Source organism: Benincasa hispida, chromosome 6 (genome assembly GCF_009727055.1).
Source record: "Benincasa hispida cultivar B227 chromosome 6, ASM972705v1, whole genome shotgun sequence".
In the NCBI taxonomy this organism is placed as follows: Eukaryota; Viridiplantae; Streptophyta; class Magnoliopsida; order Cucurbitales; family Cucurbitaceae; genus Benincasa; species Benincasa hispida.
The window spans coordinates 33,555,183-33,570,166 of record NC_052354.1 but is presented as its reverse complement, the minus strand read 5'-3'; the positions used below and the strand labels follow the sequence as shown (position 1 = coordinate 33,570,166).

Sequence of the window (14,984 nt, the reverse complement as noted above, 5' to 3'; positions counted from 1 at the left end):
AAATTTCCAAAATTCCAAAAATTTCCTTTAATACTAGAAAATATTGAAATTACATTAATAACAAAATTCGAGGTGTTACACATCAGGCTTCCAACTGTGGAGGCATAGGGAATATTTCTCATATCCTCAACTTCTTGAGGTGTCTTAGGACATTGTTCTTTTGACAGATGAATTCCATGTCTGAAAGGCAACAGGCCCTTTTTGGAATTCTATATTTTATATTTGGACAACATTTTGTCTATATAAGATGCTTGAGACATGGCTAGTGTTCTATTCTTGCGATTCCGAAAAATTTGGATCCCAAGTACATACTGCGCATTTCCTAAATCTTTTATTTGGAACTGCGTTGCTAGCCATTTCTTGATGTCAGTTAGGTAACCTACTTCATTCCCAATGAGTAGAATATCGTCAACATATAAAACTAAGAATGCTATAGTAGAATTGACGATCTTCTTGTAAACACAAGGCTCGTCAACATTCTGTTCAAAGCCATAAGATTTGATCACAATATCAAACCTTATATTCGAAGATCTAGAAGCTTGTTTCAACCCATAAATGGATTTTTGAAGCTTACAAACCTTTTGTTCTTGACTCTGTACAATAAACCCCTTTGGTTGAGCCATATAGATACTCTCTTCAAGATCTCCCACTGCTTCAGCTGAGACAACCTCTCATGTTCTAACTTTGAGGGTTATCTCAACTTCTTCAAGCTTTTTCCAAGAACTAGTTTCCTGAAACGAGAAACAAATATGATTAGTGACTCTTGAATCTAGTATCCATATTGAAGTATCATATTCCACTATGTTTCAACGACCAGTAAATCATATTTACCTTGTGCCGTTTTCTCAGCTTTCTTTTCTGCAAGGTACTTCGGACAATTTCTCTTCCAATGCCCATTTTGGTTACAGTGGAAACATTTTCCTTTATCTGTATCCTTCTTTCCCTCTTTATCCTGGGAGCCTGTCCTTTTCCCTTCTTTCTTATTTGAGCTTTAGAGGATCCAGCTTTGGCTTTAGAGGACAATCCTCTTAAAAACTTTTTCTTAGTGGTAGCAAAATTTGCTTCCACTTCTTTCCCCTTACCTAAAGTAAGGTTTTGGAATTGCTAGAGCTCGTTGAGAAGGGTAGTGAGGTTAAATTCTATCTTATTTAAAGACGCATTTGTCTCGAAAGGTATAAAACTCTTCGGAAGAGATTGTAAGATAAAGCTAACCTGGTTAGCCTCATCAATGGGTCCGCCATTTACTTCAGCGATATTGAAGTACATCATCATGTCCAGGACATGTCTCTAACAGAGGTCCCTCCTTCATCCGCTTCGTGTAAATGTGCTTAATTGCCTCGTGTCTAAGGGACCATGATGGTTGCCCAAACATTTCTTTTAATGAATCTATTATCTCTTTAACCATAGCTAACATTCATGTTTTCTTTGCCAAAACATCAGACATGCTAGCAAAAATGTAAACACGGGCCTTTTCATGTCTCTGACCCATCGATCGTAATGCTTCTCGAACAGTTCGGTTAGCATTTGAGACTGGGGCTTGAGGACATTCCTCAGTTAAGACAAATCTTAAAATCGTCAACTATCAACATTGTGTTTAGATTTGATTTCCATGCCGAATAATTATCGCCGTTTAGTTTCTCGAAAGCTAGAGTTGAATTATTGAGTTTTCATACTGAAAAAGATAAACATATTCTTTTAGAAAAAACTATATCACAAAGAACCAATTTAATTTAGCAAAAACTAATAATGTACCCTTCATTATTATATTTTGCAACGATATTTCAAAAGTTTAGAGTAACCTCCACCGAAGGGAAGTCGATTATTCCTCTTTTGAACCAAGATAATCTTGACTAGATGTTAACCCCAGAATTAACTCTTTATTCTTATAGCACTTTAGTTATCGTTACTTTGGTCGAGAATATACTAACATCTTAGTAATTCTTGTAAGTGTAACCTTCCATTTTTGGATTTCAAAAACCAGAATCAACATGCTCCCGAAAGTGGAAAGTCAATATGAAAATTGATCTAAGAGAGCCTATCCTGATTTGGAGTTCGCAGTGTTCCGAATCCTATAATACAACCCTCAGAAGGGAAAGGTCGCTCCAAGGCAGTCATGCAAGCACATTATAGGAATCTCACGGTGCGACCTAATGGAAGAGATCGTGAGATATGTTGTTACATAACCCCTATCCACTTACTATGAACTACTTCCCTTATTCACCTTGATATTGATCCATGCAAACATTCTCCGAAGGGAGTCCACTCCTAAGCACGGCCCAAAGCCCTGCATGAATCTCACGATGTGAACTCTTAGGGACGCTAGAGCTAAAAGTACGCTACTTCTCTCTAGCTGAAGTTTTCTATAATGATTTAGGGTATATAAAAAAATACTTAGAGATATATTTCGGCTAAATTAAACATATCATAAGTCTAGGTGAGAGATCCATGTATAACTCTTATACTGGATTTTAACCTATGATGTCTAGGTGATAAACAAATTTTATTACCTCACATCTTTCACGCATGCTCATTAAAACTAGGGTTATTTGACTTAGACGCCAGTTTGATCTCCAGGTAGGAGGTGTTCTGTAAACCGTCATCTTAAGAACACCCAACCTTAGACAAGATCTCCCCAGGTAAGTAAATAACTCTTTGTTTAACAAGTAATCGACCGATTCTAACTCTTTAGAAAAGCCTATTGAAATTGTACTAATTTAATCCTAGGTGAGCATGCGACTTTTACCTTTGTTATAGATTTTAAAGTCTAGGTTATTTTATAACAATTATAAAATAAAATTACAACTATTATAACCCTAGAATCATACATCTATAACATACATTCATACTTGATTATCAAGCTTTAATAACACTTTATATTAAAAAAAAAACTTAACATGCATACTATATACATTATAACAATTATAACATATATCAAATGCATGTACATGTTTACCTATGGTGGGAATTTAAATCTATATGGCATACTATATGCACAACAAGATTCAAAATTTAATTAAAACATACCTCAACATGCATAATTAATTAAACACCCTAAAATGGATTGGTTTTGGCTCTTAAATTAAGCTAACAATTAAATTATTACAATAATAATTTGGTGTAGTACAAAAAACCGCTCTAGAACCAGCTTCAAACACTCGAACCGGCCCAAAAACTCCAGAAATTAGGTTGAACCGGTCAAACCGGCTCAACTAGACCGATCCAGACCGTCTGGTCAACTAATGTTGGCACAGTCAATGGAAGTGCAGGGCGGGTCGACGGAAGCGGAACGGGTTGCGAAGAAGGCGGGCGGCAAACGGACGAACGTGCAAGGCAGAATTGAAACGGGTCGAACCGGAGCGGGCAGAGAAACTGGTAGGGTCGCGGAACGAGCCAGAGCGATCATGGACAGCTGGCACGCGCGGGTTGCGAAGCGGAGCGGGCGAGCGCGAACCGGATCGGCGAGTCTGGACGCTTCTCTCGAGTCTGGGAGGAAAAACAGGTCTGTGAGCCTTTTTTTTTCCATTTTAAAGCTGTCCTCTTTTCCGAAACCGAGCAATTACATCCTAATTTCAACTCTAATGAATCTAGCAAATTTACAGACCATTTTTCACACATTAATGCTTATAAACATGTGAGCAATTACAAATTAATACTACAAAAAAAAACTTAATTTAATTGCCAAAACCTAAAACTATTTTAGTTTCCAGTCTCAAATTTATCTAATAAATTGATACCCACCACATGCAATTGAGTAAAATTATAACATGCTCTGATACCACATGAAGGAAAAGTCAGCATGCGCAGTGAAATTGAGAATCAATTTTACTCTAATTGCCCAAAATAAACATGCAACCCCAAAAGAATTAATTAGGGTTATTTTAAAATAATACCTTTGAAGCTCTTGAAACTCGTTTATCTCCACCCGAACACAAACGGACCACCCAGAGAGCTGACCTACTATTCTCTGGACTCAGAACCGGGTTGTGGGACCCGATAAATGAAGAACTTGAGAGAGAGAAAAGATGGAAATAGAAGAAGGGATTTTTTTTTTATTGGGTTTGGGATTTTCTTTTTGACCTAATTTTAGAAAACTATTTTGGCAAAAATCCAAAAACACAAGTCCATATTTATAGAAAAGGGTCATGCAAAATTGCATGAAATAATTTCATAAAATCCCAACACCTAGAATCCACTATCTTAGTGGGCTTAATGTCTCCACTATAAGCCAACACCTAGCTCACTATTTTGTTAGTGGAATTATCTAACAAAAGTTTGGATTTTTCCATTAACTTTAGTCAAAGGGTAAAATAGTCATTTGGTCAAAGTCAAACTTTGACCAAAAAGTCAACATTTTGACTTTTTATGATTTTTGGGTTGAAAATTTTGGGTTTTTCCTGTTGGTTTCTCTCAACTTTTTTGAGTTTGCCTTGAAATTTACATATACACTTTATATGTACTTTGTTATTATGGGTAATACTTTTTGTGCATTGTTCTCTCGGTCTATATTTTTACATTTTCACTACAAACTTTAGTCAAAGGGTATAATCTTCATATTTTAATCAAGTATTTTAATAAACGTATTACTTGGAGTTATGCAGACGGGTTATCGTGGGAAATTATTCTCCATTTGGTGTTTTTTTTCCAACCTTTTATATGTATAAACGTATTTATCTACATATATATAGATATTAAATTACAAATGTATTTATCTACATATATATAGATATTAAATTACAAATTTCCCATACCTGAACTTTTAGAATTGTCTAGTATTTTAAATTGCAATTTTATGTCCACCTATGTAACAAAATAAGATTTTTTTTCAGTCTCAATTCCCATTCTAGATCATTAGTTAAAATAAGGTTAATAACATTTTGACGTTTGAAATGAAAAATGGTTAAGTGCATCTAGAGAATATCTATTTTGATGCATCCCATCAAGTTGTCCAATCATAATTTGTCCATGTATAAAATTTTCTCATTTTTGTTTTGAAATATTTTAATTATTTTTTAGATGTATAAAAGTATGTGATGCACCCAAATATTACCTTTTGTCTATTTGTTTAGCAAATAGAGATATAATTTTAAGGACAAAATACTATTTCAAATCTGAAAATAAGTTGATGCATATACTTATAAGGTTGACCATATACTTAATTATAAAGTTACAGTGTAGATCCATATAACTTATAGACTTTTTTGGCTATATTCGTTTATTGGATTGTATAACATAATGCAATTTCAAAAATATTTTTATTGAATAAATTTTTCAATAATACTTTTATTGATAAATAGAATATGTTTCCATGATTACGAATTGTGAGTTTTAAGATATTCCCAACAATTTAAAATCCTCTCATTAGAGTAAGATTATAAATCATGAGATCAATCAAATGATGTACAAGCATTCAAAAGTATTAAGAATAATCATGTCAAAAAGTATCAATGCTAATTAAATTTAAGATCGACAAAAGAATTTATAAATAACTCAGGATTACATCAAATCCTAGAACTATAGTATTCTCTTTTCCCATAGCAAGTGCTTCATCTTGAGCTCAACAATGGTAGTTTTCCACCTCCACCCATGAACTTCAAGTGAAGATATGAGGAAAAAGATAAGTGTATTTCAGACAAACGTTGCAGATAAGTACAACAAATGTTGTAGACGGTTGGTGCGGCAGCCAGTGATCTCATTTACACTTGGGTTGAAACTAATGCTGCATTTTTTTTTCTCTTTTTTAAAAAAAATTAGTTTTGGATTGAAGTTGAAGGTGAAGCATAGGGTTGGCCTAAATGCAAATGAGTGATGGGTTTGATATCTCTATTGCGCATGTAACTCAAAAACTGTTCAGGCAATTCCTCCAAAAGTGCTTCAACTAAAGATATTTGTCCACCTGCATCATTAATGTTTCATCATTCAAATACATTAAGGTCTCATTTTTTTGGGATGTACACAAGTATTGCTCAACTTACTATTTACTTCTCGCATTGAAACAAATTGTACGATATCCCTTGTAGCTACACGACCCGTATGACTCTCCAATCGGTGTCCGTTATCCGCATCAAGATCCTATAACATAGCACCATATAAAATGTCTTTGACATTCCAATACCCCTTAATTACCAAAGTGAGATGATTTTTTTGTCAAACCAAATTATTTGGAAATATAATGATTAGTAAATAAACATATACAATACCTCCATTTGTTTAAAATCTGAACCTCCCACTCCTACTATAAGAATTGACAGTGGAAGATCAGATGCCCTCACCAAAGCTTCCATTGTTTCTTGAAGGTCAGTTAAGACTCCATCCTAGCAAAGTAGATCAAGTAAAAAATATTTTAGAACTAAAATTGAAATGAAAACTACAATCTACTTTACTTATTGGCCTTCTCGATTATACTCCTAATCATATAATTCCAAAATGTTAATTGCATTTGATATCATATTAACAAAGGAAATTGATCGAGTTGATTGGTGAGCTTACTGTTATAATCAGCAGGACAAAATACTTATTTATATTGGCAAAGAGAGAGTGGGCAGCAATTTCTGCAGCCTTATTGATCACTTGGCCAAATAAAGTAGGTCCGGCCAATGAAACATTGTGAAGAGCATTTGCATATGCTGCCATTATGCCTTCCACTCCTTCCACCTATCAATTAAGTTGATGTTCAATTAAAATGCTGTCTCTTATACACATCTAGATGTGTATAAGAGACAGTTTATTATCTTTATCTCCTACTACAGCAAAAAAAAAAAAAAAAATCACCAAATATAGAGATTTAAACTTCCAGCACATAGAACAAAGAACAAATTATTAATATATTGAATCTTTGAATAATTCAATTATACTAAGCTAACAACTTTCTAAATTAAATGAAGTAAGTATTAAATTTATAATTTGGAAGTATAGTTGAAGTGGGGTGGCTAACCTGCTGGTAACTATTCAACCGTCCACTACGGTCAATGTAATGCAATGAATCTGGATTGTAGGAATTTCCGTTCGAAGCTGCAAAAAGCACTTATACCATGAATCACACAACTTTACGAAATAAAAGCATCGAATTTCTAAATCTGCTACCGAACTCTGAGAAGACATAAAATATGAATGCAACATCTTCATTACCCCAAAAGAAGGACATCCAACCAAGTATAAGAAATTCTATAACTAATTAAGGCGATTAACTTCAGAATTTATTAATTTCGACATCAAAATTGGCCGAAGTAAAAAGAGAATGTGTTAATTTTTTTCATAGAAGGTACCTGTAAAATCAATAGCGACCATAAAATTAAGCTGAAATCCACTGGAAATGTAATCAAGAAAGCTGAATTGTGTTTTCTCAACGTAGTGATCAACAAACAGCTGACCTTTTAGAACCTAAAGAGCACAATTATATTATATCAATATGAAGAAGAAGAAGAAGAAAAAATAGATACTAATAATTTCTGGAAATGTGAGAGATCCGACCTTCTCATAGCCACCATGAGAAGAAGATGGAATAACAAAATTTGCACCACTTTTTTCTCTGTAAAGCTTTTCGAGATCACCCATCGATTTTTGGAGCTTACTGAACAAATGGAAACATGCACATGAAGAAAGTGCAAGTTAATAATTTATAAGATAATTTCAATTTTATTCGATTACTTAAACAAGTCAATGTTTTTACCTTCAATTTTAAAATGTTAAAATAGATCAATCTTAAACTTTGAACAACGAACCTTTTCAAAACTAAACTAGAACATAATTTATGAACCAAGCAATGAATCATACCAAACCTAACCAACAAATGATACTCAAAATCTACTCATAGAGATAGATATGTTCAAACCCTACCTACAAAAGTAATCGCATCTGGCTACTAATAAAATTCCTTTCCACATTCTAGTTTAAGATATACTTTGATAATTTTTTCCCATAATGGAAAAGTAAAGACTAGACATTGATGAATTTATAAAATAGTTACCCAACTAATTCATGACTGCCATTACTATTGAAATCAAAGCACTCAATGACCAATGGGTTATCCTGTATTTAAAGAGAAAACCAGAAGTTATTAATATTATTTTTTTTTTAAAAAAAAAGGGAGCCTATAAAATATTATTAATGATTTTTTATTCAGAAGGCCATGTGCTTGCCTTGTTTCCAAACTTCTGCATGCTCAAGCATAAAGGTCTCCAAATAGGATTAAGATTGTCTTTAACCACTTCAGTTTTACAGATTGGAATTGAGCCTCCAGTTTCAACAACTCTCGATATTCTCAGGAAAGGATCCTAAAATAAACAATTAAACAAAGAGCACAAAAATCAAAGACCTTCAATGAAAACAACAACAGTGAATTTAACATTTGTTTGAAAGTGTTTTTAATCACTAAACAGCACTGCGGCGTTTTGCTTACATAGTCAAATGTGCTTCTAAAAAATTCAAGAATAAGTTCATGTTTAATTCTCACCCTTAAGTTTAAACTAACCCAATGAAAAAGAAAAAAGAAAAAAGAAAAAAACATTTGAAACATACGCTTTTAGAAAAAACGTCTTTATTGTCAAGATGAGAACAACGCAGTACTATTTCAACGACACTTTTCGAAGCAACTATTTCCTCTGCTTGAACAGTGAGAGACCCCAAATTTCTTGAACCTCCATGCCCATTTTTCAGACATAGAGTTAAACTTCGACTATGTTTGGTTAGTATCTGCCATGCCAAAAATTATAAACAAAACGTACGTAAAAGAGTTTCTATAAACAAAAAGTATCTTTGAACCACAACTTTCAAACATCTCCTGAACTTTTACTTACCTCTGAAAGAACACAACTAGCTTCTCCTAAAAAATCTTGGTGACTCAATTTAATTGTCTACAAATAAGTATAAAAAAAAAGGTTTAGGATAGGAATTATGAACAAGGAAAAATGATGTAAAAGTGACATAGACAATAAAATGAAACGATCTTATACCTTCACAGGGACATTGTAGTATTTGGTATCAATGTCGTATACACGAAATCTGGAACAAAAAATAGAAAGAATATAATTAAGGGTATGTTTGAAAGTGGTTTATAAATTATTTCCAGTCTATAAAAGGAAAAAAAATGGTGACAAATATTTGTCGGTAGTGGAACTTCTATCTCAAAAGCAAGTTACAATTTTCTCAAAAGAAGACGAAGCACACAAGCACCTTCGAGTCACACACTAAATCTGATATCATTACAATATACGTAGAAAACCAATATGAAACAATATGGGGAAAAGCTTACATCAAGGGCTGCACAGTCTCAAAATGGAATGCAACTGATACTTTCTCTATCCACTGTGGATTTAGATTATTCAAAATAACTTCAGTCCTACCTATCTCCTGGAGTACTCCATTCTTTTTTATGTACACAACCACCATTGGATCGCTCTGAAAAGAAATAATAACAATTTGAAAACCGTTGTAAATTATGAAATAATACAAAGAGAAAAGAGGATGTTATTATAATAGAAAAAGCTCTTCTACCTTTGAGGTAATATCACGATCGAGCAATTTTGATGCTGACAGAGAAAGCTGCAAAATTTAAAATTCATCAACTATGAGAAAACCAACAGAACCTAAAACGTTGTAATAAAATAATAATTTAATTTGTAATTTCAATTAATTTTTTTAGTGTATAAAATGGTCCAATTTAAAAATCACAATTTAGTCCATATTCTTTTAACTTTTCACAATTAGGTCATTCCATTTAAAATTTGTTAATTTTTGCTTACGAGAAGATTTTTGTTCTTCAATATTTCACATAAAATTTAACTCTTAGAAATTTCAAATTAAGCAACCTGCCCAACATGTTTTAATATGTTGATACGACAATAATTTAATACTACTTCAATTTTTCATAAACAGATTTTAATTATGTTTTGGTGGGAAGGCTTAAATGAGAAATGTAAATATATACTAAAGATAAGATTAAAATTTTTAAGTACTTTTAGAGGTAAAATTGAATTTTTTAAAAGATCAAGGACTAGATTGAAAAATACCTAAAAGAAAATGGGAACCATTTGGAATATCTATTCTGAATGAAAAGTATAAGAGGGCTAAATAATCCTTCTTTTTTTTTTTCTTTTTTCAAGGATGCTTGCACGTCTAATATACACCAAATAAAATAATTTAAAACTAGAAAATAAAAATAAATAATTACAAATATAACAAAACAAAAATGTATAGTCCTATTCATGTAAACAGGATTGTTACTAAAATTCATTAATAATAAATATAGTAAGAAATAAATTTAATTTAATTTTCTATTATTCGTAAGCTAAGGGTGCGTCTTGCTTAACTAACCTGAAATAATATTCCCTAAGTTTAATGGAACTAGGCTACCCAGTCATGAAGTAAGAAGAAATTTCAACTTGCTTATTGATTTTGCACTAATAAACGTATTACTTGGAAATATGCAAACGGGTTATCGTGGGAAATTATTATCCATACGGTGTTCTTTTTCAACTTTTATATATATATAGATATTAAATTATGAATTTTCAATACCTGAACTTTTATTAGTGTCTAATAAGTATTTTAAATTATAATTTTATGTTCACCTATATAACAAAATAAGATTTTTTTGGGTCTCAATTTCCATTCTAGATCATTAGTTAATATAACATTTTGACGCTAGAAATGATAGTTTTTATTTGAAATGTACTTAAGTGCATTCGGAGGAGAATTTGTCTTCATGCATCTTACCAAATTGTCCAATTCTCATTTGTCATAAGGTAAACTTTTTTCATTTTTGTTTTGAAATATTTTAATTATTTCTGAGATGTATAAAAATAGAGAATGCACCCTACCCTTTTTATAATTTTGGGATGAAATACCATTTCAAACCTGAAAACATTGGTAAACTGAAAAAAGAAAGAAAGAAAGAAAGAAAGAAAAAGGTTGAAAACAACATAAAGTATTCGGTGGGCCCGCAGCGCAGGATGTACCTCAACTTGGGTGAACAAACCCTGAAAACCATGGGATCGGAAGAAGAAATCAACAGCGTCGTTGTGCCCAGCGCCACTGCTGTCCGTCACGGCATTACCGGCACTCCGCTGCCCTCCTCCTACCGCCGCCTGCCCTCCTTTCACATCAGAAAGACAACCTCCCATATCCTCTTCTTCTCAATTGCTACAAAAATCTTCAAACAAACAGATAGAGAATCACAATCTCGTAAGAATTATCAACTCCTAAATCGATAGAGAATCGCAATTTCGTGATTCCATCGAAAAATCTCACATAAACTCACTACAAACTCCAAAATCTCTCACTCTCTCTCGTCAATCGCAATCACAATCACAATCAAATTTCAAACAAACACAAAGATAACCGCAATCGCTTCTTCTTCTCCCCTCTCATTCTTGATTCCATAAAAAAATTTCACATAAACTCACCAAAAACTCCAAAATCTGTCTCTCTCTCTTGTCAATCGCAATCGCAATCGCAACTTCAAAGAATTGTAAACAGAATCACAATCGCTTCGTCTTTACCTCACATTCATGGTTCCGTAAAGAAAAGAAATGAGTAAAAACTCAACAGAAAAAGCTCTCGCTCTCAATCACAACTCAACGTTAAGTTTAGTTCGCAAGAGCAATCGAACCTCGAAAGTAGAAACAAATGGCTGCAGCTTCCCCTCTAGTCAGCGATTCCGTCAAAGAATCCCTTAGAAACCGAATCAAAGCGACGATTCACGATCTACGACAATCCTAATTTTCCACTAATATTACACGAAGAATCGTTGAGTCAGTTTGCCCCTTGTATTACTGCAAACAATTGGAATTCGTTTTCAATTTCAATGCCTATGTTCTTCTACGGCGGGTTTATTTATACCACTAACAAAACCAGTGGGGCCCCAAATTTTATGCGGAAGAAGCTTCTTAGAACTTTCCACCAAATTCCTATATAATTTCGAAAACGTCTCGGTCTTAATTTTAAGCGTTGAAATGAATATATATTTTTAGCGATTATGAAGTTTGTAGTTTGAATTTTTTGATCTCTATTATACTAAAAATAAAATTACTTGAAAAGTAAGTCGTCGACATGAACGTAGTTTAATTGATATAAAATTGTATTCTAAGTTGATGTTCAAAACAACCTTTAAATTTTTAAACTATATCGTAACAATGAGATTTGAGTCTATTTTTTCAATGTCTATTTACTTTTATGATGTGGTTTTGTTTAATATCTCATTGTTTTATATCCATCTCACAACTAATAATTTTTCTTTTTTGAAAATATACTAAATTGTCGTCCCTCAACGTTTATTTCTTGATTTTTTTTCAAATATTGCACGTAGCAAAATTTCAAACCTACAATCAAAATGAACATAATTCCATTGATATGGTGCTTGTACTACAACTTTAAAGTGAGATCAACTCTCAAAGAAATTCTAACCTAAAAATTTATCTTAGGATCTATTTGGATTGACTAGAGAAAAAAATATTTTAAAAAAAAAAATCATTGTTATTTAAACTATCTTGATTTTAAAAAAAAGTGTTTAAAATATACTTTGAAAATGTTTCAAAAACTATTTTTGAGTGGTTGATAAATATTTTAGTTTTTTTCCAAAATGACTTATTTTTAAATTTAAATCAAACACACTCTTAACTCATAAGTCATAACCTATTGAATTATGATGATGTCGACAATTAAATTTGTATTATCAAGACTAGTATTTAATTATTTATACAAAAGTGAGCTTAGTTTAATAATAATTGGACATAGTTTTTTTTCTTTAAAAATTGAAAGTTTGATCCCATGTCAATAATTATAATTATGGTACTAAAAAAAAAGTCTATTATTTATGAGAATTCAATTAGTTGAATTATTAATCTTCAAATAAAATATTTAAATTCTCAGTCTCTACATTATTAAACTAAAAAAGAAAGAAAGAAAGGAATTTTGTGGTTTTTTCTCTTAAATTGAGCTTTTAACACGCCTTGGAGCCATTTCCTTCTACATTCCTCAGTCAGAAGAATATATAATGGAATCAAAGAGGTCGACCATTCATATATATATATATATATATATATATATATTAATTATGATACAAAATTTATTGGTGTTTTTTACTTCATAGGAAAACATAATGAAAATCATGAAAAATTAATTAAAAAAAATGTGTGAGTCTACATAATAATTAAACCTAATTAAATGGATGATCATCTCCTTTACAATAGGATTAAGTATTTCATGGCCCATATTAAAAATAATCAAATGGATCGACTTTTTAAATTACTATGATGAATGTTTTTAGATCAATATTAACAAAAACAATTATTCTTTTGATTAAAAAAAATATTCTATTAATATAGTGTTTGTACTATCGATTTCGAAGTCAGAGACTCGATTCCTCCCCATACTTTAATTAATAATAATAGTAATAATAACAAGGGCCAACAAAAAACTTTTATATCACGAGTGAGCTTCACGTGCAAATGCACGTGTTCTTTTTACGTTTAATTTCTTTTAGGACAATGGACAAAAGTCTAGAAGTCAGTCAATAGAATATGAAAAGAAATTGTCTAAAAAAATTTAAAATTAAAAATTATGCTTAACACGTGGACAATTAAAACAAGCTATATATATAAAAACTTATTTTAAATACTTAGTGTGAGAGTCCATTTTCAATTTAATTAATTTCGCAACTTTAAAAGTAAATATCTTAGGATTTTTTTTTCCCCATTCAATTCAATTTTTAATTAATTGCAATAAATTAGTATTATTTTTAGCATATCAACATATTAACATAATATTTTGTGAACATATTAACATATTAACATAATATTTTGTTCTTTGTACAATTCAAATTATTCATTTTACATTTGTAGCAAAGTATTAACCACCTCTATTATATTATGAAATAGATAGTGCAATATTTGCCTAAGAAAAGATGATACAATATTGTAAAAAACAATGGTAATAATATTTTGGTTAAAATATTATTTTGTCCCAATTTATTTAATTTTAGACCATGTACTTTCAAATACCCAAATTTTAATTCCTGTATTTTCATAGATCTTAAATTTATTTTTTTAAAAAAAAATTGTTATCTAATAACATTTGCACTATAAATTTGAGAAGATTTATATATTATATGTCCTTACATTAAACTTTTTATTATTATCATTTAGTCAATTTTGATCAAATTTAAGGTATCTTCAAGTATAGTAACATGAATAAAATATTTACAAATATAGTAAAATATCACTGTTCATCAATGATAGAGACTGATGGACAATAATTGACTATTATCATCTTTCACTAATAGACACTAATAGATATTTGTAAATGTATATTAGTGCCTATTATTGATAGACAGTGACATTTTGTAATATTTGAAAAATATTTATAGTAATTATTCCATTTAAAATAATTTTCTTACAAATTTAAATTTGATAGACTATATTTAAAACTTATTGAAAAGAAATATATTGAAATTGGACATGAAGAAATTTGGTATTCTAAAAAAATGATAAATAAAAAGAAAAAGGTGGGTAAGGAAACATGGGAGACCTTGACTTCTTATATGGAAAAACATTCAAAATTTAAAGCATACGTAAAGCGCATGGCAACTTCCCTATACGCGCTACATAACTTCTCGTTACCAAACCCGCTGCCATATTGTTATCAAAAAAGTAAAAACAATGTTTTTTTAAAAAAAAGAAAAGAGAAAACGGCCAAATTTGATTAAATATAAACTTTTTTGAAAAAAAAAAAAAAGTTAGGACTGATTTGATAACTATTTATTTTTAAATTTTTTATTTTTGAAAATTTATTTATTTTCTTTTTATTTCTCAGGAAGACTTTCATTATTTTAGACAATGGCAAAAGTTTCTCTTAAAGTATGATGATAATTATAATTACACTCTCTGAATAAAAATTGGACTCTCAAACTTCCATAAATACTAAAATTGGACCCTCAAGTTTAGGAATTTGACTCCCAAATAATAAAATTGAACTTTCAAATTTATATAATT

The 14,984-nt window shown here is 31.0% G+C and overlaps 1 pseudogene; it reads right to left on the bottom strand.

The window, feature by feature from the left end:
* Positions 1-5,313: 5,313 nt before the first annotated feature.
* LOC120079533 lies at positions 5,314-11,786 on the bottom strand (annotated as a pseudogene).
* Between the last annotated feature and the right edge of the window lie 3,198 nt (positions 11,787-14,984).